This window comes from Pleurodeles waltl, chromosome 5 (assembly GCF_031143425.1).
Source record: "Pleurodeles waltl isolate 20211129_DDA chromosome 5, aPleWal1.hap1.20221129, whole genome shotgun sequence".
Taxonomy (NCBI): domain Eukaryota; kingdom Metazoa; phylum Chordata; class Amphibia; order Caudata; family Salamandridae; genus Pleurodeles; species Pleurodeles waltl.
The window spans coordinates 361,394,573-361,420,191 of record NC_090444.1 but is presented as its reverse complement, the minus strand read 5'-3'; positions in this window follow the sequence as shown (position 1 = coordinate 361,420,191).

Sequence of the window (25,619 nt, the reverse complement as noted above, 5' to 3'; positions counted from 1 at the left end):
TACTTACCTGATTTTTGGTTGCTAGTGTATATTTTATGTGTACTACTTACCTCCAAAGGGAGTATTGCCTCTAAGATAGTTTTGGCCTTGTGTCACTAAAATAAAGTACCTTTATGTTTGGTAACACTGAGTATTGTTTTTTCTTGTGTGTAAGTATTGTGTGACTATAGTGGTATTGCAAGAGCTTTGCATGTCTTTTAGTTCAGCCTTGGTTGCTCTGCCTACAGCTACCTCTAGACAGCCAAGCTTCTAGCCACTGCCTATATTTTACTAATAAGGGAGAACTAGGCCTAGTATAAGTACCTTAGGTACCCACTACAAACCAGGCCAGCCTCCTACACACGTGCACCCAAAACATCCACCAACACACCTCCTACAACCACTCCCTCCACTCCCAATCCCTTTTGCCATGACCGTCCCTGTGTGTCGAATACGTTTTTCCTCTCTGAGTTGTCCTTTTTCCCTACTCCTCTCCCACCCTGTGTGACCCCCAAAAGGTCTGGCTTCCTGCCCAAGTCCAGCTCTACCACCTCCAAGACCTTCCATGCCCCTCCTGCTAGTACTCATTACCCTCCTCCGCCAAGAAGTCGACCCCTCCCAAGTGTTCCCAGCACTTCCCTAAGCCTTGTCCTAAACCCCCCTCCCAAGCCCAAAGACCCTCCTTTCAAACCAAAGCCCAACCCCCCCGGCACCCGCCCATCCCTGAGGTGCCTCCTGCCCCTTTAATGCCCCTACCTGTGGAGGTCATATAGCAGTCAGGAGTCATGTAGGGGCACTCAGATGTGCCATATGTGCATTGTGCATATTGTTGTTTGGACTGGCCTTTGGGCATATCTAATTGTACATAGTTCTGTATTTACTTATTTATTTATTGATTACTATACATCTGGGCCAACCAGTTGTTGATTCCAAGGTCACATATTTGTCCTGCCTTTCTTTCCTCATGGCTGTTATGGCCTTGTCTGCTTAGGTTTGCGTGTGAGTGACTTTTGTGTGTGTGGTGGTTGTGCTACCAGTTGTGTCTGGGCAGCATTTGTGGGTGTGTGCTTTGTACCGCAGTGATGGGTGTATATTGTGTGCTGGACTTGTAAGTGTTTAGGACTTGCATTTATGTTGATATTGTGTGTTTTGATTGTGTTGACATTTGTTATTTGGAGTGCTGTGTGCCCTTGTGTGATTGTACTGTGTGCGTGCGTGTGTGTGGTGATTGGTATGTCAGAACCGTTGTGTGGTGTGTTTGCGTGGTATGACGTATATCTCGTTATATGGCTGTGTGATTTTGTGTATTGGTTCTCTGGTGTTGTTATGTAGTGTTGTATGTATGTTATGTCAGGTGGAGGTGTGTATTGATGTTACTTAATGGTGCGTATGAGGTGTTGTGGTTGTGTGATTTGGTGGTGTTGTGTGTTGTTGTGTTTGACTATGCCAGTGCTGTGTGTCTGCGGGTTGGTGTGTGTTCTGGAAGTGTTGGCCGTGGTGTGTGTACCATGTCTGTGCATGTGTGTACATGGCTGTGTGTGAATGTGCATGTCAGTGTGGGCATACGTGTGTGTGTCACTAATGCCACCCAGTCAGGATGTATATTTTGTGTGTGCATTGATACCTTGGCATTATGCGAAAGTGACCGGTAAGGTGAGTGTGTGTACTCACGGTTGGTGTCATTGTCGCTGGTTCCGGAGTTGTTGTACGAGCAGGAGAAGTGGGAAGACATGTAGTTCAGTTCCATGGTGGCTCCAGACGGGTATGTATTCCTGAAGGTGGGTGTCTCCTTTTATAGAGTTGATTTCTGCCAGGGTTTCCGTGGCGGTGCGATTGCAGCACAAACCTTGGTGGTGTGCAGCCTCATAATCTGTCCTGCGGATACATGTCTCCGCCGCCCTGAAGGTGCCTACCACTGTCCTTGGTGGCCTGACTGCACTAGCTGTGCTGGTGATTATTTGGCTGTATTCTGTTGCAAAAACCGCCATGGTCATAATTTGACGGTCTTCTCCGCCAACCTTTTGGTCCCCCCACCACCAACATAGTGCTGATGAGACCGACAGACTCGTAATGACCCCGTTGGTTACCTTCTGTATCCAGAATTACCTCTTCTGGCTTATTGATTTTTGTCTTCTGCATTATTGTCATCATCATAAAAAAATGTTATCATTCAAAAAGTATTTTAGTTTCACCCCCTACATGAATTCCAGTGATGATCATTCCATAGGGAATTAAAAACAATTTCACCCTGAAAAATTGAACCACCACCAGTCTGATATCGCGGTTGCCATAGAGTGACCAATATCTGTGGCCAAATGTTTAAAAGAGGTTGACATGGTTTTAGAAACTAAATTAGACACAAGACCTGATTCCGAGTACAGCGGTCCAGATTACGATGCTGGCAGTTGGATTGCCACAGTACCGCTACCACTGCCATGATCAGAGATCGTGATGGGTTTGTGGCAGTGAAAGTTGTGGTCAGCAACAGTGGTGCTGAGTTCGGCATTGCCGTGCTGATCACGACTTTCCTTTCCCCACCATGAAAAGGCTGGTTGAAAGTCAGAGTTGTGGGCCACAGGGCGCCCCTGCACTGCCCACAACCATGTTGTGGGCAATGCAGGGCCCCCGTGTGAGCACACTCAGAATGCTCACTGTCTGCAATGGCAGACAGTGCGCATTCCTAGTGTGCTGTGTGCAGCAGTATTGACCTCGGCTCTCCCTGAGAGCCGAGGCCAATGCGGTCAGTCAGCCCAGCAGAAACATTGGAATATGATTGTGGGGAGACCTCCGGCTTGGCAGCTGCCTCCCCACCACTGTAGAGGAGTTCTTGCGGTCCAACCACCGAACTCCTAATTAGGCCCACAGTGTTTAAAAACTCACATGGGTTTCTTTCAAACATTTGCTCCATTGATTTGTTACCATTTATCTGACATTCAATTTCTCTTGATTGCTCATTCTGCTTAATCTTTAGAAGAAGCAAACAACAAACTATTCAAAATATTTCCTAAAACATAAATTGTGCACGGAAACAATTTTCTTTTAAATTATGCATTTTTTAACTTGTTTGCATTTTAACCAGCACACAAATATTGAGGAACCTGTGTTTGAACCCTTACCATTTGGAATGACAGTCCCTGCCCTCAACCAAAAGGCATTGCTCCAGTAATCAAAGAAGCCTGTGGGATCTTCCCTGTGTGTCCCACTGACAATAATGTACTCCAAACTAGATGCTCTGCCAGCACGCCATCGCACAACAAACTGAAACGTTCAACTAGGATTGCTCCTCTTAACTGTGCCCCTGTCTGGTAACAAAATAGCACAATGTGTAATAGCACAGTTACAAAGTAATAATTGCCTGTATACAGGAAAAGAGCACTAAGCTGCACATAGCGATATTGCCATTATTAATCTAAATCACTTCATAGCAAAAAGCCACAATCTTTTTTATCAACAACAGATGCTCAATCGAACAATAAAGCACATACAAATGTATCTCAGCTGCAAGAAACGAGGACGATTCATGCTATCTGCCCTATTTATATTGTGACGTTACATTGCTTTCAAAGCATCACACCAGTCACATGGTTAGACCCCCATTTGGTAATTTTCCAACATAAAACACCACAAATCAACGCACCCGAGACCATAGGTCTAAGCTCTATTTTTGGTTTATTCTTTAAAAATTAATATCTTGACTTCGACTGATTGGAATTTTGTTGTTTTGGTCTCATTTTAATCATATAAATATTCTCTATTCTTCTAAGCATGAGGGGAGTCTTTTTCTGGTGTTTTTGTATTGCATTACTGTGTGTGTGGTGTGTGTGTGTTGCAAAAATACTTTACACATTGCCTCTTTAGATAAGACACCTACTGACCATGGAACAAACTAAGGGCCTGATTACAACTTTGGCGGAGGGCAGTTAATCCATCCCAAATGTGACGGATATCCCTCCCTCCGTATTTCGAGTCCATTATATCCTATAGACCTCGTAATACGGCGGGCGGGATATCCATCACATTTGGGTCGGATTAACCCCCTCAGCCAAAGTTGTAATAAGGCCCTACATTTTGAATACTTAGAAACACAATCAACAGCCAACACAGATCTAGACACAATAAATTCTGTTACAAAACTTTGAGTGGCTACAGTAAGCTTTTGATATCCTAATGCCACTCAGAAAAACAAATCAGGACAAAAGAAAACAAGCAACTTAAAGAAATACAGAACTAAAAAAGATAAAACAACACATCAGAAGGCTGAAACAACCTGGCTCAAAACAAACAACATTCAAGACAAACCTCAGCTATGCAAACTTAACAGAATATACAAATCATCAATCAACAAATCTATGCTATATCTGCAAATAATTTTTTTTATAAAATTCTCAACAAATTTCAAAAACCTAAATGCAAGGAAGCAACTCATCACATTACTCAAGATTTCACAGACAAACTATCAAATCATGACACAACCTTGGCAAAACCATTGTACTCCTATTTAAAACAAAGGAAAACCGCCAGCACCATCCCGTTTCCAAAAATCCCCTCCCCACGAGAGTATGCCAACCCGGCCTCTGTAATCCTTCAAACAAATATCACAAAGTGAATATATAGATCTGGACAAAGCAAGGAGACCTTCCGGCTGCCCTTCTGACCCTTGTCCACCACACATCTTCAAGAACATTCTTCTAGCTACCTCTGCTGCCAAACCATTAGGAATTATCAAAAATTCTTTAACTACGGGAATCTTTCCAGAAGACCTTAAAAAGACATATATATGCCCATTATTGAAGAAAACAAACTTGGACCCGCGTGACCCCAACAATTACAGGCCAATTACAAATGGACCTTTCCTTTGCAAACTGATAGAAAGAGCACCTTTCGCCCAGATGTCACAATTCATTGAAGATAATTCCATATTTTCAGACTGCCAAACTGGATTCTGCTGCACTGTATCTGCCCTCATCACCTTTGGGGATGATCTTAAAAACACAATAGACCACAATGGAGTTGCTGCACTGCTTCTTCTGGACTTCTCGGCTGCCTTTGACACAGTTGACCATGACACCCTAACACAAAGACTCTACGAAGTTGCCAGAGAGGGGACTTCTCGGCTGGATCACATCCTACCTTCAAAACAGAAGTAATGTCATCCATACTTCCCCTTTCTCATCCAAACCCTACTTTACAAAAGTAGGGGTCCCTGAAGGCTGTATCATCTCCACTCATACTTTTTCAAAATCTACATACTGTCATTACCGGCAATGATCAATGAATTTCAACTCACATGCTACAACTATGTAGATGACACACAAATACTCCTTCAACTGGAATGCCCCAAAGACACTGGAAACTCACAAATCTTCACTTGTCTCAGAGCTGTTGATCAATAGATGAGATGGAGCCATCTTTCAAACTGAATGCTTCCAAAACAGAAATACTCATATGTAGCGATTGGAAAAATGTTGACCCACTCTGTGCTCCGCCTGACGACATGGGACCACCTGCTAAAGTATCTAAGGAAGTTAACAATGAGTGCTCAAGTGGACAAATTAGCAAGATCAAGCTTCATCTCCATGAAGACTGTGCAACACATCTTTCCCCACCTCGGATTTTCACACAAGGCGCAGGCTACTATCTCTCCTGTACTGTTTAAACTGGATTATGCTAATGGCCTCTACCATTGATTATCTCTATCTACCATGAAGAAAGTACAACGCATTCAGAACTCGGTTGCCAGATTGCTCCTACATGTAAAGCCACAAGCCCACATCTCCCCTACCTTGAGGGCCCTATATTGGTTACCGGTTGACAGAAGATCCACTTTCAAACTGTTTTGTGTACCCCCCAAAAAAAATACTTTGATCAGGGCCACTTTTCATCAGTAATGAAATTACCAAAATGTTCAACAAAGAAGCCTCCGTTCAAGATTGGCAACCCCTCTCAAAACACCACCATACCAGAAAAAGGCAATAGGTGATATATCTTTCTCTATTCAAGCTTCCAAGCTATAGAGCTCCTTACGTCGAAATATAAGATCCATGGATAACTATCTTATTTTCAGAAGCCTACTCAAAAGTTGGCTCTTTCCTACATAACCACCTTTCTCAAACAGCATTGGACTGTATTTCCCTGTATATGTAAACATTTTATAGTCTGATTATATATATATATCTAAATATGTGTATTTCTTTATAGAAATATGTATAATAACTATTTTATATTAAAAATGTATACATACTCTTTGGCCCTGTTTAACAAATATATATTTTACTTACGATTAATTGCATATATGTATGTATATACACATGTAGGTGAATGTGTATATATATATATATATATATATATATATATATATTAATTCGTAACCAAGTCCCGGAATGCAGGTGCTCCACACAGCGGTCCTGGATGGGTTCCGAGAGACCCTAATATAACCTTAAACACTCCTTCCAATATCAGGAGAACCAGGACACCTCCAATATGAAAATTCAGTTTATTTCAGCACAAAATCCAACGCGTTTCGGCAACAGCCTTACTCATGGACACCACATAAATAAAGTGCTTCACATATATACAGCCCAAGTTGGTCATAGAAATAAAAATAAGAGTGAAAATACAAGTAAGAATAAAAATAAAAAACAGACAAATCCTGATACAACCACAGCAGAACACGTATTTGTGGTGGCCATCTTTAAAGTGCACATTCAATCTTAATACACTGTAATAAATGTAAAATAGTTTTAAAATAGTTTTTAAATCACACTGATATCACTCATAAGGTTTACATTATCAAAAAGACTTATTCAAAGTTACTTCTCATGATGTTACTTTACAAACAAATGGTAGAAAATATAATAAATAAATAAATAAATATTTGATACACTATTGCAAATTTATAAAATAATTCAATTATTAAATATCTCAAATAAATATTACAATTACATATTTCATTTCCATGACGTTTGAGTAAAAATATCTATATATATTTTATCAAGTTAAAATCCAATATATTTTATAAAATATTTCATATAAGTATTTAGTACTCAAACCCATATCTCAATTACTACCATTGTATCATGTACTGCCCAAGTGGGCATATACATTCGCAAGTAACTGTCCTAGAGGATAACATATCATTTCTGATGTTATACATAAACGACCTCGTTCTACTAGAGCATCATGGCTTATTAACCCAAATGGGTGGACATACAAATTTCATTCATAATAGAAAATTAACACCTCTCCATATCTTAATATACATTGAAATAACACCAACACTACAAAATACTATTGTGGTAAAAAATGCTCATTGTACTACAAAACTCCACATATCCTCAAAATATATTAATTACTCAAGATGGATGCTCAGTTCCTCACTCGAATTCAGCCCTACAGGTTCCAATGTCTCAAACTCAATTATGTATTTAGACTCCAAAGTACGTAACGTCCTTACTCTATTGCCACCCCTTTTGTTGATCTTGACTTGATCAATGACCACAAATTTCAATAAATTCTCATTACCAAAATGTTGCTTAAAGAAGTGCCTCGCTACCGGATAGTTTTTATCATAATTCTTGATAGCTCGTCTGTGTTCCAGAACTCTTTTCTTTGCACTATGTATCGTGCTCCCCACGTACAATTTGTCACATGGACATATCAGACAATAAACACAATAAGTTGTGTTACAATTAAAGTTCCCCCTAATTGTAAAACTGTCTGACATCCCTGGAACATTTAGTGTTCTACAATTGTTACTAGTTCTGCAAGCTTTGCATTTCATACAACAAGCAAAACCTGCCACTTTAGTATTCTCCATATATCCCTTCAATGTTACATCATTGCGACATAAATTGTCTTTCAAAGATCTATTTCTCCTGAAGGTTATTTGAGGATTGTCACCAATCCAATTGTTTATAGTGGAGTCAGTCTGTAGAATGTGCCAGCTTTTGCTAAGAATAGACCGTATTTTATAAGACTGGTTGTTGTATGTCGTAATGAATCTGATTGGGTCATTGTCCTTCACCTGACTCTCATTCGTCCTATACAAAACATCATCTCTCTTCAAGGACTCTACTTTCCGTCTAGCTTGATTAATAACTTTAACCCCATAGCCTCTACTTCTAAATCTTTCACACATTACCTCACATTCCTGTTGGAATATATATATATGCATATATGTGAGGAGCCTCCCACTGCCACCACCACCACCACAGTGCAGCCATCAGAGGAAGCAGGGGCTGAGCAGGAGCCTCCTACTACCACCACCACAGTGCAGCAGTCACCGCCGGCAGCCACCATATGATGGGACTGGGGTTGAGGAGAATGGGACTGGGAAGTGGAAGTTGGAGGGGGGGACGGTTGAAACAGGGACAATGGCTGCCATCAGAGAGGAGGCCAGAGCCTGGATCGATCTCTGTTGGGCCGCCAATCCACTTTGAATGCCCTCCAGGAATGCATTAGATTGTTGCATCTGGGCTGCCAGCCCCTGTATGGCATTCACAATGGTTGATTGCCCTACAGAGATGGATCTCAGGAGGTCAATAGCCTCCTTACTTAGGGCAGCAGGGCTCACTGGGGCAGGGCCTGAGGTGCCTGGGGCAACTGAGGGGCTGCTGGGAGGGTGGTGCTAGTATAGGGGGTGGCTGCTGTACCTGTAGCTGGGGTGGTCACAGAGGTGTCCGCCACCACCAGGGAGCTCCCATCAGAGGAGGTATCGGAGTCTGTATAGCCCCCTCCAGTCTCTGCCGTGGTGCTCCCCTCGCCCTCCGTCCCACTGGTGCCCTCAGCGTCGGTGGACTCTGCCTCCTGGGTCCTGTGGATGAAGCTCCCTCTATCACCGGTGCCTCTGCTCCTCCACCAGATGATGCTAATGCACATAAGGACAGGATGACAAAACAAGAAAGGGGGTAGAGAGAGACAAAGGATACACTGGGTCAATGACTGCACCAACACCACTGTTGGCGTACACAGCACCCTCACACACAGGGGACAGGCCTACACACTATGCATTGCACTATCAGTGATATTGCTAGCCACCAAGGCATGAGGAGGAGAACACACCGCCAACTGCAGCACACCTGGGACACACGCAGCCCTGACCACTAGTGGATGCTAACCAGCTAGGTAGGCAATATTGCCCCTTCAGACCCTTAACCACCAGAGTACCTATTCTGCTATGTCTGGCCTGGCCTAGGGGCACCCACTGACACACAACCACCACACGGATACCAGGCCTCCAGCAGTGAGCTTCAATGATGGCCACTGTACTCACCCCCTTGTGGCTGCTGTGATGCCCTCAAGTGCCCATTCAGCTCTGGACAGGCCACCACCAGTATGTGGGCCATCAGGGGGATCAGGGTTCGATGGGCACCCCTTCCTTGTTGAGAGGCCATCCCCAGCTGGGCCTCCGCGGTCTTCCGTGCCCTGCGTCTCAGTTCCTCCCACCGTTTGGATAGTGGGTGCTCTGCCTGCCATAGACCCCCAGGGTCCGCACCTCCTTAGCGATGGCATGCCATATACCCTTCTTTTGATGGGTGCTGACCTGCAGAGGCAATACAGACAGGAGAACACCATTAGACAAACAGTCCAGCCAGTAACACAAATGGCCCACTATACCCGTTTCCATCACTTTTGGCACACACATAGCCCAGCACTCAACGTGTACCCAGCCAAGAGGACATCCCTTCCCCTTACACAATACCTTCACACACACCTCCATACATTCATGCCACATGCATCATGCCCACAGTGTACTCACCTGTTGGTCTGGAGGCCCATACAGCAGTCTGTACTGGGGTAGGACCCCATCCACCAGTCTCTCCAACTCATCTAAAGTGAAGGCTGAGCCCTTTCCCTAGTCAGACGAGCCATGGTAGGTTCCAGACACAGGTCACAGCAGCACATGCAGTGTAGGTCCTCTCCTATGGAAGGTCAGGTAACAAGTGAGGAATCAGATAGAAAATGGCGGTCATGTCCGCAGTGGTGCATACTGTCACCACCGGCTTAGATCACCATTGGCCACTGTACCCCATAGGGCCCAATTTTAACCAATGATGAATTGCACGGCGGTTCCTGACCGCCTCCCATCACGGTACATAACGTCAGCGGCATTACCTCACTTTCACCTGTCCCTCCACACAGGACAGGCGGATGCCATTTCAGGAGGGGGGTGGCAAGGCCTTTGGAATAATACTGCTTCACAGGAGAAATAGGCATATACTGGATAAACCACACCGACACATTACATGTTTACAGATTGCAGACTACTGATGTGGATCATTGTTCAGTTTGAGACAGCCTCCTCACTCTTTTGTCACTTGGATTCCTACCACTGCGGATGAATAGTAGATGGAGACATACCCCCGTGTACAGACCCCTGGTGGACGTGGCTACATGGGAGGACAGGCACATAATACTCACCTGCAGATTGGGCAGGGCCACAATCACAGAGCTGTGTGCCCAATTGGAGCATGGCCTGATATCTGCTATCCGTCACCCCACTGGGATCCCCACTCTTGTGCAAGTGCTATCAGTTCTCCATTTCCTGGCAACTGGTTCTTTCCAAGTGACAGTGGGCTTGGCAGCAGGAATGTCACAGCCAATGTTCTCAATAGTGCTGACAAGAGTGTTGGCTGCCCTGATAAAACACATGTGCAGCTACATTGCATTCCCCCAGGTTGAGAATTTGGCCACTGTGAAGACAGAATTTTATGCAATGTGACATATCCCCAATATAATTGGTGTGATTGACGGAACACATATCGCTGTTGTCCCCCCCCTCCCTGCCATAATGAAAAGGTGTTCAGGAATTGTAAGAGTTTCTACTCCATGAATGTGCAGCTGGTGTGCATGGCGGACCAGTACACCTCCCACATCAGTGCTAAGCATCCTGGGTCGGTGCATGATGCCTTTGTCCTGAGGAATAGCAGCATCCCAAATGTGATGGGCCAACTACAGAGGCACAGGGTGTGGCTAATAGGTGAGCCCTGGGTCCCACCCAGTATATGTTGGTGTATGGCTATGGTGTTGGCCATACAGGATAGTGTATGGCTAAATGTTGTCCCTTAATATTTGCAGGTGACTCTGGTTACCCAAACCTATCATGGCTGCTGATCCCTGTGAGGAATGCCAGGACAAGGGCAGAAGAACATTATAATGAGGCACATGGGCGAACCGGAAGGGTAATTGAGAGAACCTTTGGCCTCTTGAAGGCCAGGTTCTGGTGCCTCCTTCTAACAGGTGGATCCCTATGCTACTCACCCAAGAAGGTCTGCCAGATAGTAGTGGCGTGCTGCATGTTGCACAACCTGGCCCTCTGACACCATGTCCCTTTTCTGCAGGAGGAGACTGAAGATGCCCCTGTGGCAGCAGTGGACCCTGTGGGCAGTGAGGATGAGGAGTCAGAGGATGAGGATGAGGACAACAGAACATCTGTAACTCGTTAGTACTTCCAATGACACAGGTGAGACAGTGTAACTTTACATATCAGTGACTTTGGTTGTATTCTGTGTGGCATTGGCACGCTGGTATTTCCCACTTCTATGCCCACTTACTGTTCCTGCTGGCTATTTATTTTGCAGATGTTGGTGATTTGACAAATACTCCTCTTGTGATCACAACAACCAGCTACAGGTCATTAATTCTATGCTCATTCCATGTACAGTTCATTTGCACTGTTTGTACCTGTTTCAATCATTACATATTTGAAATACATGACATGATCAAAATCGAATTCTATCAAAGGTGTTTATTGAAGTGCTAATATATAGAGGGGAAGGTGCAATGGGATGGGGTAGTGATGTAGGAAAGTCCTGGGTATTGTTCCAGTCTGTTTGTAGCACAGGTGCATTGTCCAAGGGGACATATGAAGGGGAGCAATGACTGTTCAAGGTGGACAGGGTGACTGAGTGGGACACAAAGGGGACAATCAGGAGAGTCTCATTTCCTGGTGGTGGTCTTGGCAAGTGTCTCTGGCTTCTGTCTGGATCGCAGGGAACGTTTGCGGGGTGGTTCACCTTCTGCAGGGGGAGGGGTGCTGGTGGCCTGTGAGTCCTGTGGCAGGGCCACCTGGCCACTGTCGGCAGCGGAAGTGGAAGGCTGTTCAGATGACTGGCTAGGGGCAGGGGCCTGCTGGTGTGAGACTGCTTCCCTCATAATGCTGACCATGTCTGCCAGCACCCCTGCTATGGAGATCAGGGTGTTGTTGATGGCCTGCAAGTCCTCCCTGATCCCCTGGAACTGTCCCTCCTGCAGTCACCTGTTCTCCTGCACATTGTCTAGGATCTGGCCCATTGTGTCCTGGAAATGTTGGTAGGCTCCCAGGATCTCGGAGAGTGCCTCCTGCAGAGTCGGTTCCCTGGGCCTGTCCTCCACCTGGCGCAAAGCAGTCCTCCCAGTGTCCCTGTTCCCCTGTGCCTCTGTCCCCTGAACGGTGTGCCCACTACCACTGACCCCAGGTCCCTGGTTGTCTTGTGTGCGATGTGTGGCCTGGGGTCACTATACAGGTGGGCACACTGCTGATTGACGTGTCCTGGGGACAGAGGTTTGGGTACACTGGGTGGATGCTGTGGTGTTGTTTCTTGATGGGGGAGGCTCCGTGGTGGTCTATGACTGGGCTTGGGTAACCGGCTGTCCAGTGGTCCCTGATGGGCCAGGTAGATCATCCAGATCCTGAAGATCAGAGTTACTGTCATCACTGTGGACCTCTTCTGTTGGGGAACTGGATAGTGCTGGCACCTCCTCTCCAGTGACATTGGCTGGGGTACCTGTGGGGATGTAAATTATATGTTATAGTTAATGTGAATGCCATATTGTACATCCCTGGCTTCCCCTCCATGGTTGTTGTTGCTCTTCCAGCTTTGACTTGTGTATGTTGGTGTATGGTGGGTTTGTTAGTTCTCTATGCTGTGCATGCTTTAGTGATGAGTGTCCATGCAGGGCTGTGAGGGGTGTCCATGCATTGGCATGGCATGCAGGGCTTGGCATTGGGATTAGTGAGATGTGATGGTGGGGTGTGTGGGATGTAGTGGAGTGATGGGAGTGAGGGTGAGGATATGTGATGGCATGCAGACAGGGGGTGAAAATTGTTGAAAGTTGACTTACCAGAGTCCAGTCCTCCTCGGCCTCCGGCCAGGCCCTCAGGATGCAATATTGCCAAGACTTGCTCCTCTCAAACTGTGAGTTGTGGGGGAGGGGGACGGGGTCCACCGCGAGTCCTCTGGGTAGCGAGCTGGTGTCTTGCTGCTATGGAACATACCTTCCCCCGTAGGTCCTTCCACCTCTTCCTGGTGTTGTCCCTTGTTCTGGGATGCTGTTCCACGGCATTGACCCTGTCCACGATTCTCCGCCATAGCCCCAGCTTCCTTGCTATTGATATCTGCTGCACCTGTGGCTCTACCGTGACAATTTCCTCCACCATGACCCTTAACTCCTTCCTCAGTGAAACGGGGGTGCCTTTGTGGTGCCATGGGTATTGTGTGATGTGTGTTGGGTAATGTGTTGGGGTGTGTGAAGTGGGGTGCCTGAGGGTGTATGTGGTGTGTGTATGTAGTTGTGTCAGTGGTCTTGGTGTCAGTCTTGTGCCAATGATTTGTAATCGTAAAGGGTTGTGGGTAATGTGGGGGGGTGTTTTATAGTGGTGTGCGTGTGGTATGTGTATGGGTGTCAGGTGTGTATTGTTTGAATTGTCCAATGTGGTGTTCTTTTGTCTGTTGGTGTCCATTGTGAGCACGGCTGTATGTACCACAAATGGTTTACCGCCGTTGAATGTCCACTGTGGTGATTCGTGGGTCATCATGGGGTGGGTGTTGTTCTGTTGGCATAACAGTGTGGGATTTGATACTGCCAGTTTATCACTGACCTTTGGTCTGGCGGATTTGTGAATGTGGCTGAATTCTGTCAGATTAGTATGAGTGTGTCATAATATGGTGAACGGATAATCGCCGCCATGGCGTTAATTTGGCAGCCGTCAAAGTGGCTTTAAGCTGAATTTAGCGCCAATGTCATAATGACCACCTATATTCCTTACACATATATTACTTTACTATGTAAGCATGTATCTACATATTTACTACTTTAGTCCTACTGTATAAGAGGAAAAAAACAAATTAAAGTAAAAAAATAATAAAATATGTACTCTCCTGAAAGCTTTACTCTCTTTTACCATTACCCTATACCTCTATCATTCTATCTCCTATCTCCACCCTCTGACTCATCCCAAACCAATTCTGCTGCTATCCCCAAAATAACCCTGCTAGATTCTTCCATCCTCTGCCCCTCCAGCCTCACCCCAAACCTCAGTTTCCTAATATGATCTCCCAAACAACCCTACTAAATTCTCCGTCATGTATCCCTCCTTTGACTCATCCCAAACCCAGTTTTACTACTATGATCTCTCTAATCCCTTTCTTCGCTCTTCCATCCGCCACCTCTCCTTTACTCTAAGATCTTCCAACTAACACTTCTGGGTTCTTCCCTCCTCCATCTCTCCATTATTCTACTCAACCCAACTAACAGACTCACATGTCCTCCACTCAAATTAATTCATACCTTCCTATACTAATACTGTACTCATATTTTCCTATACTAGTCCACCACTAATCCTTTTGGGTTCCAGATTAGCGTGCTGCTCACCAAAAAATATTTTGACACCTCTTCAGGGGTAGTAAGAACTATATAAATACAATTACAATTGCTTTTCATTTCCTGTCCGGGAGATCGAGGTTATGGGAAATGTACTACTTTGAATTGCTGTGAAAATAAACAGTAAGAAAAGAGACTGTATAATATGAACCTTTATAATAATATTAACTTTCTGGGCACACCCCAACAGGTCGTCTTTCTAGGGGAACAAAAACACCTCCCCATAGCCTGGAAGTTGTCTCTGCTCTGGAGGGTTTTCCACACCTCATCTGGGCTGTTCATCAGCAGAGTAACAGTGGGGGTATAATGCAAATTAGCCTCCAGATTCTTCAGGCAGGGAAATTATAACTTTCTAAAAGCCTCTTTTTCTTAATATTATTTGAGAATCTGACTTCACCTTTAAGTTAGGCATGTAATAAATATTAAAAACAGTCATTTAATCACTTTTCTACCTGAGTCCTAGTCTGAGATAGAAGAAGTCATATTTAATAGGTCGTCCTAGTGTTCCTCCATGGGCCAGTCAGCCCTCCTACAGTGTAAATAGCTTTTGGGTGCTAGTAACTGTAGGATCAGATTAACGTAAAGTTTTTACATGTCACTCTTTTTCTAAGTACTGTGCACTGTGCCTTGTGATCTATAAGGCATATATAGGCGTGACCTATTTATATTTAAAAGGGAGGGATTTCTTAGTGTCAGAAAGTGTAATTTTGACAGGTTGGGCTACAGTTTTAAAGCTTCAGCAGCTAGGCTATAGTGTTAGGCCTGGAGTCGTATTTGTCTTGTCACATCAGTGAGTGGCGCTGTAGCCAATAGCCGGCATTTACCTTTCTATGCTGTGATTGTATTTTTGGACACCATATACTATGGCCTTATGAGTAAGAGTAAGCTAAATTCAATATATTCTAGGGGCCAGAACACATGCAGTGTCCGAGCAGTGTCCCTGTGCACAGAGTCAAAAACCAGCAACTTCAGTTTATATATGTTTAAGGATAGTTATATTGATAGGAAGCTAGATTGGGGCAGTAGTATAATTAATACACTACATAGGATAGCAATCTTGTTGTAAAAGATATTTTTGAAAAGGGTTTTTCACCAAAGATGTTTTGAAACACAATGTTGTCACATCAACCCAAAGATGAAACCCTTTACCTGTTTAATCAGGATACAGGTTCATTTTGAGATTTAGAATGAAGGGCGGAAAGAAATATAAATATCCCTAATCTGGACATTACGACCAAAATATATTTTCATGAAATAATATAGCTGATAGTATACAATCTAGAAAGAAGAACACAATATCTTTCAATTTAGTATACATTTATTGTTCTTTGTATGATATTGATTGTTGTTGATTTTGTAAAAATCAGCAGAAAAGTTTGATGTGGACTCTGTCTTTTTATTTGCCAACACATGATTTTCCCTACTGCAGCCTGCGAGACCAGGGCTCTCTCACAGCTGTAGGGTTTTAGTAAACAATGAGAACCAGTTAGATAAATATAACGAAGGAAGGAACAATTTCACAAAAAAGGTAAAATGTGCACCAAAGTTTTCTTGGAAAATTGTGTAGCACTTCAAGTAACACACATATAAATGGAATACAATTCGCTAAAGATAGAAAAGGATTTGTTAAAAGAAATAGGTATAAAGGTGAGAAACTTTATTTCAACAAAGATTTATGGTCTAGCAGTAGAGATATAGCAGGAGAAATTAGATAAATGAGTAGATGTAACTATTAAGTTATATCTTTAGATTGTAGCACATTACGTTTCTGGAAGTAAGAACAAAATGTGGCAAAAGGATAAGCATGTTTCACATTGTGATGTGAGCTAGAAATCGTGATTTTGTTTCCTGGTGTTCTTAAAAAAAATCATATATAAATCTCAAAGGGAGTGAAAATGTAACCTTAAGGGGGGGTAGAAAGTATTTTCTTGTAAGAGAAGTGCTGTGTCTTACTTGATAATGTAAGTGTGAGGTTCTCTAGAAAGATGTGTCTGTTTCCAGCCTGAACAGTGGCTCTTTGATGTGGTCTGCATAATAAGTCCATTTGCTTATGTGTCAGTGAATTAAGTGATTACATTAAAAGGGGAAAAGAAAAAAATTACTGATGTATTCCTTTATCGACAAAAGATGTATATTATAAAATACTTTACTATTTGCATTTAAGTCACAAAATATTTACTACAAATATTTACAAAAATGTTTTCTGTTTACAAAAGAGACATGTTTTCTAATACTGGTAATATATTTATGTACTTTCTAAACATATCATAAAGTGTCAAAGTTTAAATGATATTTAAAAATGTAGAGTTGTGTTGATTTTTCTGCAACAGCTCAAGGGGCCTCTAGTGTGTTGGATGGTTGGATCTTTTTTAAAAACTGCTGTACAAATGCATGAATCTATGCTGTTTTTTTAATTAGTCTTTTTTAGTTGGGTGATCACACCTGGGATGTAGTGTATTAGTTATGGGGTTACTTCTGTGATGAATTCCTACTATTTATTGCATTTTAATTCTTTTAATATATTAAATTTTTTATGTTTTCAAAATGATTGTGTTTATATGATGTGTATTTTATGATTCATATTTATGCGATCGAATAAAGTAATCTATCAAGTGGATATTTTAAAATAGATTTTTCAACAGACATATGTTGTAATGAGGTTTTATCATTTAGAATCGAATCAGGGACTCCGATATCAAAGTAGGACAAAGTTGTGATAATTGGCAGACCCCAAGGGAGACTTGGCCAAGAATAACTATCAGGAAAGATCAGTATAGTTTGAAAAGATCTTGGGGCCAAGGAGTTATCAAGATCTATTGGTTAGTTAATTCATATTAATCAATATATAAGGATTCACTCTCCATCACTTCAGAGCAAGCTGCCTCTGACCACAGGGGAAGGTAGTAAGTTGTTGGTTAAGCACTGTAGTTGGAAGAGGATAACTGCTGCAGAACAGTGGAACTGGTAGAGAACTGGCCTGTGGAATCTGTGGCCAGAATTTAGGGGTGGGACCCAGGGACACAAGTCACAGAGGAGGTAGCACGAAAGAGGTTCTATGCCTATAATTCCACAGTAATTTGTGAACAATTCGCCTAGCAACATTTGTTGTGTGTTTTGGTTCCCACTCTGCACTCTGCTTTTCTTCCTTAATGTTTGTTTTGTTCTGTCCCTTGGTCATTGCCTTCCTTTTGAAGAAGCAAGTACGACCCAAAATAACTAGAAAAGTACATGTGTACGTAGGGAAGAGTTTCAGTTCAGAATGGTCTGGTGCATTTTGCAGTTATGGCTTGTAAATGTTAACAAATTCTGATTTGTGAGAGCATGCTCAGACTAATCACGTTCATGCTTCTCTGTGAAGTCCATACTCTGGCTCCAGCCGAGCTCAGATAGGATCCTCTGTTTTACAAATTGCCTCCTTTTTTCCCCTCTCAGTATTTTCTTGGGGATGGATTACTATTTTGCCTTTCAAGCAATATTGGGTGAAATGTTTGGGATTGGTAATGAAGAGCTGCTTTGTAGAACCCCAACCTTGATGAAGTAGTGTTTGTTCTGGGTCAACGTTCAGGCCATGATTCAGTGTCCAGATGAATGATCTGTTCACTTTCTTTCTGATGCAATCACAATTCTTTATTTTTATCACTTGAGGATATATTTGTTCATTTACAAAGCTGTGAAATGGAAATTATGTATGTGATATTTGCCACAATGATCACACTGTGGTTTTCCTGTTGTGGGTTTATGGATGTTTTATTAATGTTCCTGTTTTCTGATTTTAAATGGACAAATTAGGCCTTCTACATAGAGTAGATCATGTTGACAAATTGTGATGTAGATAAAAGGTGCCATTGTGCAGTCAAGCCATTCTTTTATGTTGTATTCAGTCCGTCTGTGATCCTTGTTTTACGTTTTTCCACGAGAGAAAGACAAGGAAGACATGTGCAACATATGTATATACTGTGGTAAATATGGATATGTTGTTAAAGTCTGTGGAAGAAAAGCTAAGAATCTCAAGAACGAAGCACTTGTGATGTCACTTCAAGGACAAATACAGCTGTTGGAAGTTTGGATTCTTCAATAATGAAGGGAGCCACCTTGTAAAGTGAAGGAAGTCAGTTCCTAATTGGGTAGTGAATGCCATGCAGTTATGAGATGCTCATATGATAGCCCCAATGAAAATGACTTTGCCAGATGTACCTGAAAAGACTGCTTCAGGACTTTTGTATTCAGGTGCATTCAAAAACTATATGATTGTTAAATAGGGTTAATGAGTGCAGATACCTGTGATGAAGAAAAAAGTTACCAAAGAGATTAAAGCATAATTTCTTTGGTTTGTTTTGGGAATCATCATGTGAAGATTTATTTTGATTTGGTTGATTCACTTTAGTTTAAAGTGATGTTGGGCATGTCATAGTAGTCACTGCATAAACCCAGTATTGATTGAGCAGCAAGAAACCTACAACGGAATTGTTGTATGAAAAATTATTTGATATCTGGTAAACCACCCCATATCTTCTCCTCAAAGGCATTAGCAGGAATAATGACATCTCATGTTTGTTTGTTGTGTAATTATTTTGCCTTCTTGTTATGAAGGTTTTTATGATGAACCTGGCAAGTGTATTAACTTCGGACAGAAATTATGAATTTAGGATTGATTCGGAACCTGGAGCTTCTATTTCTTGTAGTCAAGTGTATATACTAACAGAATCTGAGACAGATATCTTAGACCGTATATACATGAAAATGTAGCCAGTGCATTTATTAGCCAACATACTCTTCTGCCTCCCCTCCATTACTTTTGTTCCCAAGAAGAGAGGTGAGCTACAATTATATATAGATGACAGAGCAATCAAAAGGATTCGATGTCAGTAGTGAAGGTGAGGATTATGCTTTTCTTTCCTCATTTATTTCTCCAGCAGCAAAAAAGTCTCATAACCATTCACAATGCTTCCCTTAATTGAAGAGACTTTCTGACTTTCTATGTCCTCTCTTTCTTTGCTGCTCCAGCAGTAGATAAGTACTAATTGTTCATAGTCATATAGGTTGTCTCTCATGTAGATTTTATGCTCTGAAGGTTTATTGGACTGTTTTTGCTTGTCATTAACTGGTTTTACTTTTCAGATTGAAGCATGCCACGAGACCTAATTAATTTCAGGACCCCAGTAATATCTGCAATGAAGTCCTCTGCCCTGAGTGGTGCTGTAGAGCTCAAGGTCTCTACCCCTCCTTCGGCCCGCAAGATACCTGTATGTCATTTTGAAAAGATAGAACAAGTGATGGAGCACCAAGAGAGTGCAGATTATTGTGCTCCAAATGGGACAGTAAGCAGCCAGAGCAGGAGGGAAATCCAAGGAGTACCTCCCCACCAGATGTGCTAGACCCTGAGGATAGATACCATCCTTGCTCCACCAAATAACTATGGTGAACAAAGTCACTACCTACGTGCAGACAGGTTGAGAAAGCCACTAGGCAAAGATGTCACTATCCACCTTGGGGCAGAATGCCCTCACCCCACCTTATGCAGCAAGGTGGCGCTAACTCAGTAGGTCAACAGTAAAATGGCTCATTCCTGGCCAAATATCTTAGGAACTCCAAGAAGAGGATTGAATGCTCTTGGGGATCTTGATCAAGCAAACTCCAGGATGTGGTGAGGCTCTTCACAAACATTTAAGACATAGCTGGGGAAGCTAAGGAGTCTGGTGTGTTTGAGCTTAAAGAGCTATAATATTCCTGGGGAATGCTTACTTGGACAATGATCAGTAATCAACCTGAAGAAATTCAATGGGTGGCTCGTCTTTCACCCCTTCAAGATAGAGGGTATCCACCTCATCAAGGACATCCTAAGACAAGGGCACTGGATGGTATCTTTTAATCTGAATGATGTGTAGCTGATGATTCTAGCTTTACCACAGCACTACAGACTTCTATATTTCATCTGCAGGCTTCAGGTGTTCGAGCTCACAGCGCTTCAATTTTGTCTGTCCTTATCACCTTTGTGCTTTACAAAGGTCTTGCAACCATTGCTAGAGGCAGAAGTATCTAGACAATATCCTCATTATGGATCAATGATGCAGGAATCTAACAACTTCTTTAAGGATGGCAGTTATGTTGTTGGAATAGTTAGTCTTTTGTCATCAGTAGGGAGAAATCTATGATGATTCCTTCTCAGTAGATGATCTTCCTGAGGTTTTTCATAGATTTTGTCAGGGCTTCCATAACACTTTCATCAAAAAAGGTTGCAGTCATAGGACAAGAACTCAGGAAGACCTTGATCAAACCCAGAACCTCACTATGACAAATCGAAAAATTGGCTGGGCTTTTATCATCATCAATCCAGGCCCTCTTACAGAGACACTTAGAAAGGGCACTTCAAAGACTTAAAACACTGCGCACGTTAAGATAACAGTCACACTTGAAATTAACACCGCTGTCAGAGGACACCAAGGAATAAATCATTTGATGGTTAGCACACATGGAGGCCAGAAACAGCAGAGTTATTTTCAGCTCACATCTGGATCTGGTGATAGAATCTGGTGCCAGCAGACTGGGCTGGGGTGCAAGATGTGGAGAACTATGACATCAGGACATTGGTCAGAACAATATCTGGGCTGCATATCAATTGCCTGGCACTCCTGGCAGGTTCCTTCATTGTAAAATGTTGGACAACAGATAAGGCTCAATATGGTGTTCTATTGAAAATGGGCAATGTCTCTGCAGTCTGCTACATCAACCGTTTGCAAGGAAAAGGGCCCAGGATCTTGGGGTGACATTGCCAAGGATTTCTGGCACTTCTGTCTGTGGAAGTACGTAGCAGTGATAGCAGAATACCTTTCAGAAATGAAGCATGGAGTGACAGATTGAAATTACATACATCTCAGAGACTCAAGTCTGTGGAAGTTGGAGACAGATTGTGTCTGTTTACAGTGGGCCTTCCTGCTTCAATACTAGACTTCCAGGTCCAGAAGTTCTAGAGTTGGAAGCTGGATCTTGGAGTGCATGCCACAGACTCTTTCTTTCAGGACTAGCATAAGGAGAAAGGGTAAGCATTCCCACCTTTTGCAATGATTAGAAGAACATCAGCAGAATGCAGATGTATCATCATTACAAATTGCAGATTGCAAGTATGGTACTCGATCATGATGAAACCTTTTAGGAACTTACCTTTCTCTCCCCCCCTGCATTGGAACATTCTACTGAATCTGGAGGGCTTTCCACATAGACTATTATCAGAGAGAATTCTTAGGTTAATATCATGGAGTAGGGAAGATGGAAAGCCCTGAGACTTTCAGAGTGGACTGGGGAATTCATCTGGAAATTTTAGGCGATATGGAAATTATAGGTCAGTTGGTGTATGACAGGGTAAGGATTCTGTTGAGGGGGGCTTGTTCACATACTGAACTTCTTATCAGAGTTTGCTACAGGAAAACTGGCTTACAGTTCATTCAGCCGTATCAGCAGGTTATGTTCTAGTGGATGGGATCCCAGTTTGGGAAAATTCAATTGTTAGGAAACAGTTGGAAATTGTCCGCTTATCTCTGCCTCAAGAACTTTGGTATTTGGAGTTATGAAATGTGAATAGAGTGCTGAATCTAGTTTTATACTGGCAAGATAACAAGGTAAGTTGGCAATGTTGTTATGCATGATTTCTTGCAGAGGCATGCCAGATGTCAGTGTCTTAGAGATATCCAGAAGAATATTCACCCTAGACGGGGTCATGTTCACAGTGTGCAGACAAACTAAGTCTAACTCTTGAATAGTAACCTTTCCATAGTTCTGAGATAATCATAAACTATGTTTGGTAAAATCCATTAAGGCTTATGAAACTATGAAGGAGGAGGTGCGCTCTCAGGAGGAAAAACGGCCCCTGATTTCTTTAAGAAACCTTTTCAGAGTGGTCACATCCCCTACAAATCCCTGATGGGTCGATTGGGTGATGCAGGAAGCTGAAATTGATGCAAGTAAGTCTGGAGCACATTCAGCCAGGCAGGCCATGGCTTTTTCACTTGGTGTGAGACTGAAAAATATTATGGATGTGACTGACTGGTAGGCAGACTCCACTTACTACACCTTCAAATTATTTTATTTTAAACCAGTGGTGGACATGGCCTTGCTGATGGTGAGTAAACTTTGAATTTGCATACTCCTGGTCTCTAAATCTGACATAGAATATAAAATTTCTTAACTATTGTGGAGGAAAGTTTCAATTCTATTAAAGATATGGAGGCAAGGATTATCCTTCCTATAGAGTACGGTTAACTGTTCCTTCCCCTCAGGGCATAATGTTAGTTATTGGTGAGTGACTGTTTTCCTTTGGTTTGAAGAAGCTTCGTTCTGTGGTAGGTAATGAGTATATGTTATCTTGATAAACATGCTTTTTATCTAATGACATTTGGTATGCACAAGGATATTGTTTGATAATGCAATGAACATTATTGTTTGTAATATAACTTGATTTAGTAATAGCATCCTGGGTTTTTCTTGTAGGGAATAATTAGAAGCAGGAGTAGAAACAAATTGGTTGGAATCCACGGCGGCTGTTGTGCAAAGAAAGAGGGGGCACAAGAAGCCTCTTCAATGGATAAAAGCATTGTGATTGGTTATGAAACTGTTGGCCTTTTCCCAACTTCCATGGGAAATTTGACTTTAAAATGTTGATTTTGTGCTGCTGGAGAAATAAATTAAGAAAGAAAAACAGAATCCTTGCCTTCGTGTCCTTAATAGATTTGAAACTTTCCTTCATGCTAGTTAGGAAATTTCATGTTACATTAATAAAATATCTATTGCCTTTGGTATCCCATTTGCTCTCCTAATTTAGATTAAACACAGATTTTCACTAAACTTGATTACAGAGGAGCATAGATTTTAGTTCAAGGATGAGAATGTGAGTAATGGAAAACTGTGTTTCAAACAAGGATTGAAATATTTTATTATCAGGTAATGTTGTTCTTACTCTGTAATGCTTGAGGTGCCTTTCAGTATTTTGTTGTTATAGACCTGAGAGTTTTTTGGATGTGTTCTGTACAGTTTATTTAAATAGCATCTTGATTTACTTATAATCTCATTTACAACATATTAAAGCAGTCTTGCAAAGGGTAAGAGACCACCATCATCTTGCTAAACTGATACATGTGTTTGTCACACCACTTCTGTAAAATTTTTAGCATATATAATAAACCATGAGGTTAGTCATATGGACAAGAAGAGGGTGTGAGCATTAATTTGTGACTCTCAACCAACTTGTAAAAGCTGCACAAAGGTAACTAGGCCTTTTCATTTTTTTATAGAACATTCATTTATCAATTCTCTGAAATAGTAATACCTATTCTCTTAAATGGTAATACCTATTACCAAACATCTCCATAAAAGAGCTGCCTTTGAAATGCCCAAAGAGGCTGATCAAGCTTTTTAGTTTTTTTTTTAACGCCCCTTTTTGCAATACCCAAGTGCCATACTATGGGAAGGAGTTTGTCCCAGAGAAATCCAATGCCTGAACAGGTGCATTCAGTGTCCTATTTTCCCAAATGTTTTTCCCAGCAGAATTAAGGGGGTCATTCTGACCCTGGCGGCTGGTGACCGCCAGGGTCACCGACCACGGGAGCACCACCAACAGGCTGGCGGTGCTCCCAAGGGCATTCTGACCGCGGCGGTTCAGCCGCGGTCAGAAAGGGTAAACCGGCGGTCTCCCGCCGGTTTACCGCTGCCCCATTGAATCCTCCATGGCGGCGGAACGCGCTCCGCCGCCATGGGGATTCAGACACCCCCTACCGCCATCCTGTTCATGGCGGGAAACCCGCCATGAACAGGATGGCGGTAGGGGGTGCCGCGGGGCCCCTGCAGTGCCCATGCCAATGGCATGGGCACTGCAGGGGCCCCCGTAAGAGGGCCCCACAAAGTATTTCAGTGTCTGCTTTACAGACACTGAAATACGCGACGGGTGCAACTGCACCCGTCGCACCCCTGCAACTACGCCGGCTCAATTCTGAGCCGGCGTCCACGCTGCAGGGGCATTTCCGCTGGGCCGGCGGGCGCTCTTTTGGAGAGCGCCCGCCGGGCCAGCGGAAATGTTTGAATGGCCGCCGCGGTCTTTTGACCGCGGTGCGGTCATTTGTCGGCGGTACCTTGGCGGACGGCCTCCGCCGTCCGCCAAGGTCTGAATGACTCCCTAAATGACATTATTACAAACAAAGAACCTTTGGCAGTTAAGAAGTCTTCTGTACAATGGAGGCATTATTTATTAGCAACAGACACATAGTAGAGGTTTACACTGATCACAGAAATCTACAGTTAGCCGGAGGACTGTCTTCCCGAAAGCTAAGATGGACTTTGTTCTTTTCTGATTTAGATTTTGAGATAAACTATAAACCTGTTCCAATTAATGCCTTATTCCAGCAGAAGCAACCTGAAATTAAAAATAAGGTAGCAGGCCTACACTGATTTTGCCAAATGAAACTCAGTCATTCTATAGCCTTGTTAACAGTTGGAGAATTTCTAACAAAACTACATTCTGAACTACAGTCCATTGATAAAGAACCATGGCTCAGAGAAAAGGAAAGTAGAAAAGACATGGATGAGTTATGTTTTCAAGGAAAGGCTCTGACTTTACCTTCAGCTCAGTTGAGACAACATGTCAAGAGCTGACTTCATTGTTCTAAAACTGGTGGGCATCCTGGTATAGACAAAGATTGTCAGCAATTACGTAGTATCTTTGATGGTCACTCTGTTTGCCAATTTATGCAGTATGTTAAAAAATGATCTATTCATGATCAGAATCACACACTATACCTGTGGAACTTCGGTGACTATTGCCTGTTCCACCCAAGCCTTTGCATATAGTATTGATGGGATTTATAATAAAGTTGCTTAAAAGTCAAACTTGTACTGCCATGTTAGCATTTGTTGACTATTTTACAAAAATTGAGACTTTCATTGTGTTAACCAGGTTGTCCTCCTCCAAAGAGTTACCAAAATCATTTCACGCCGTATTATTTGTTTACATGAAATAC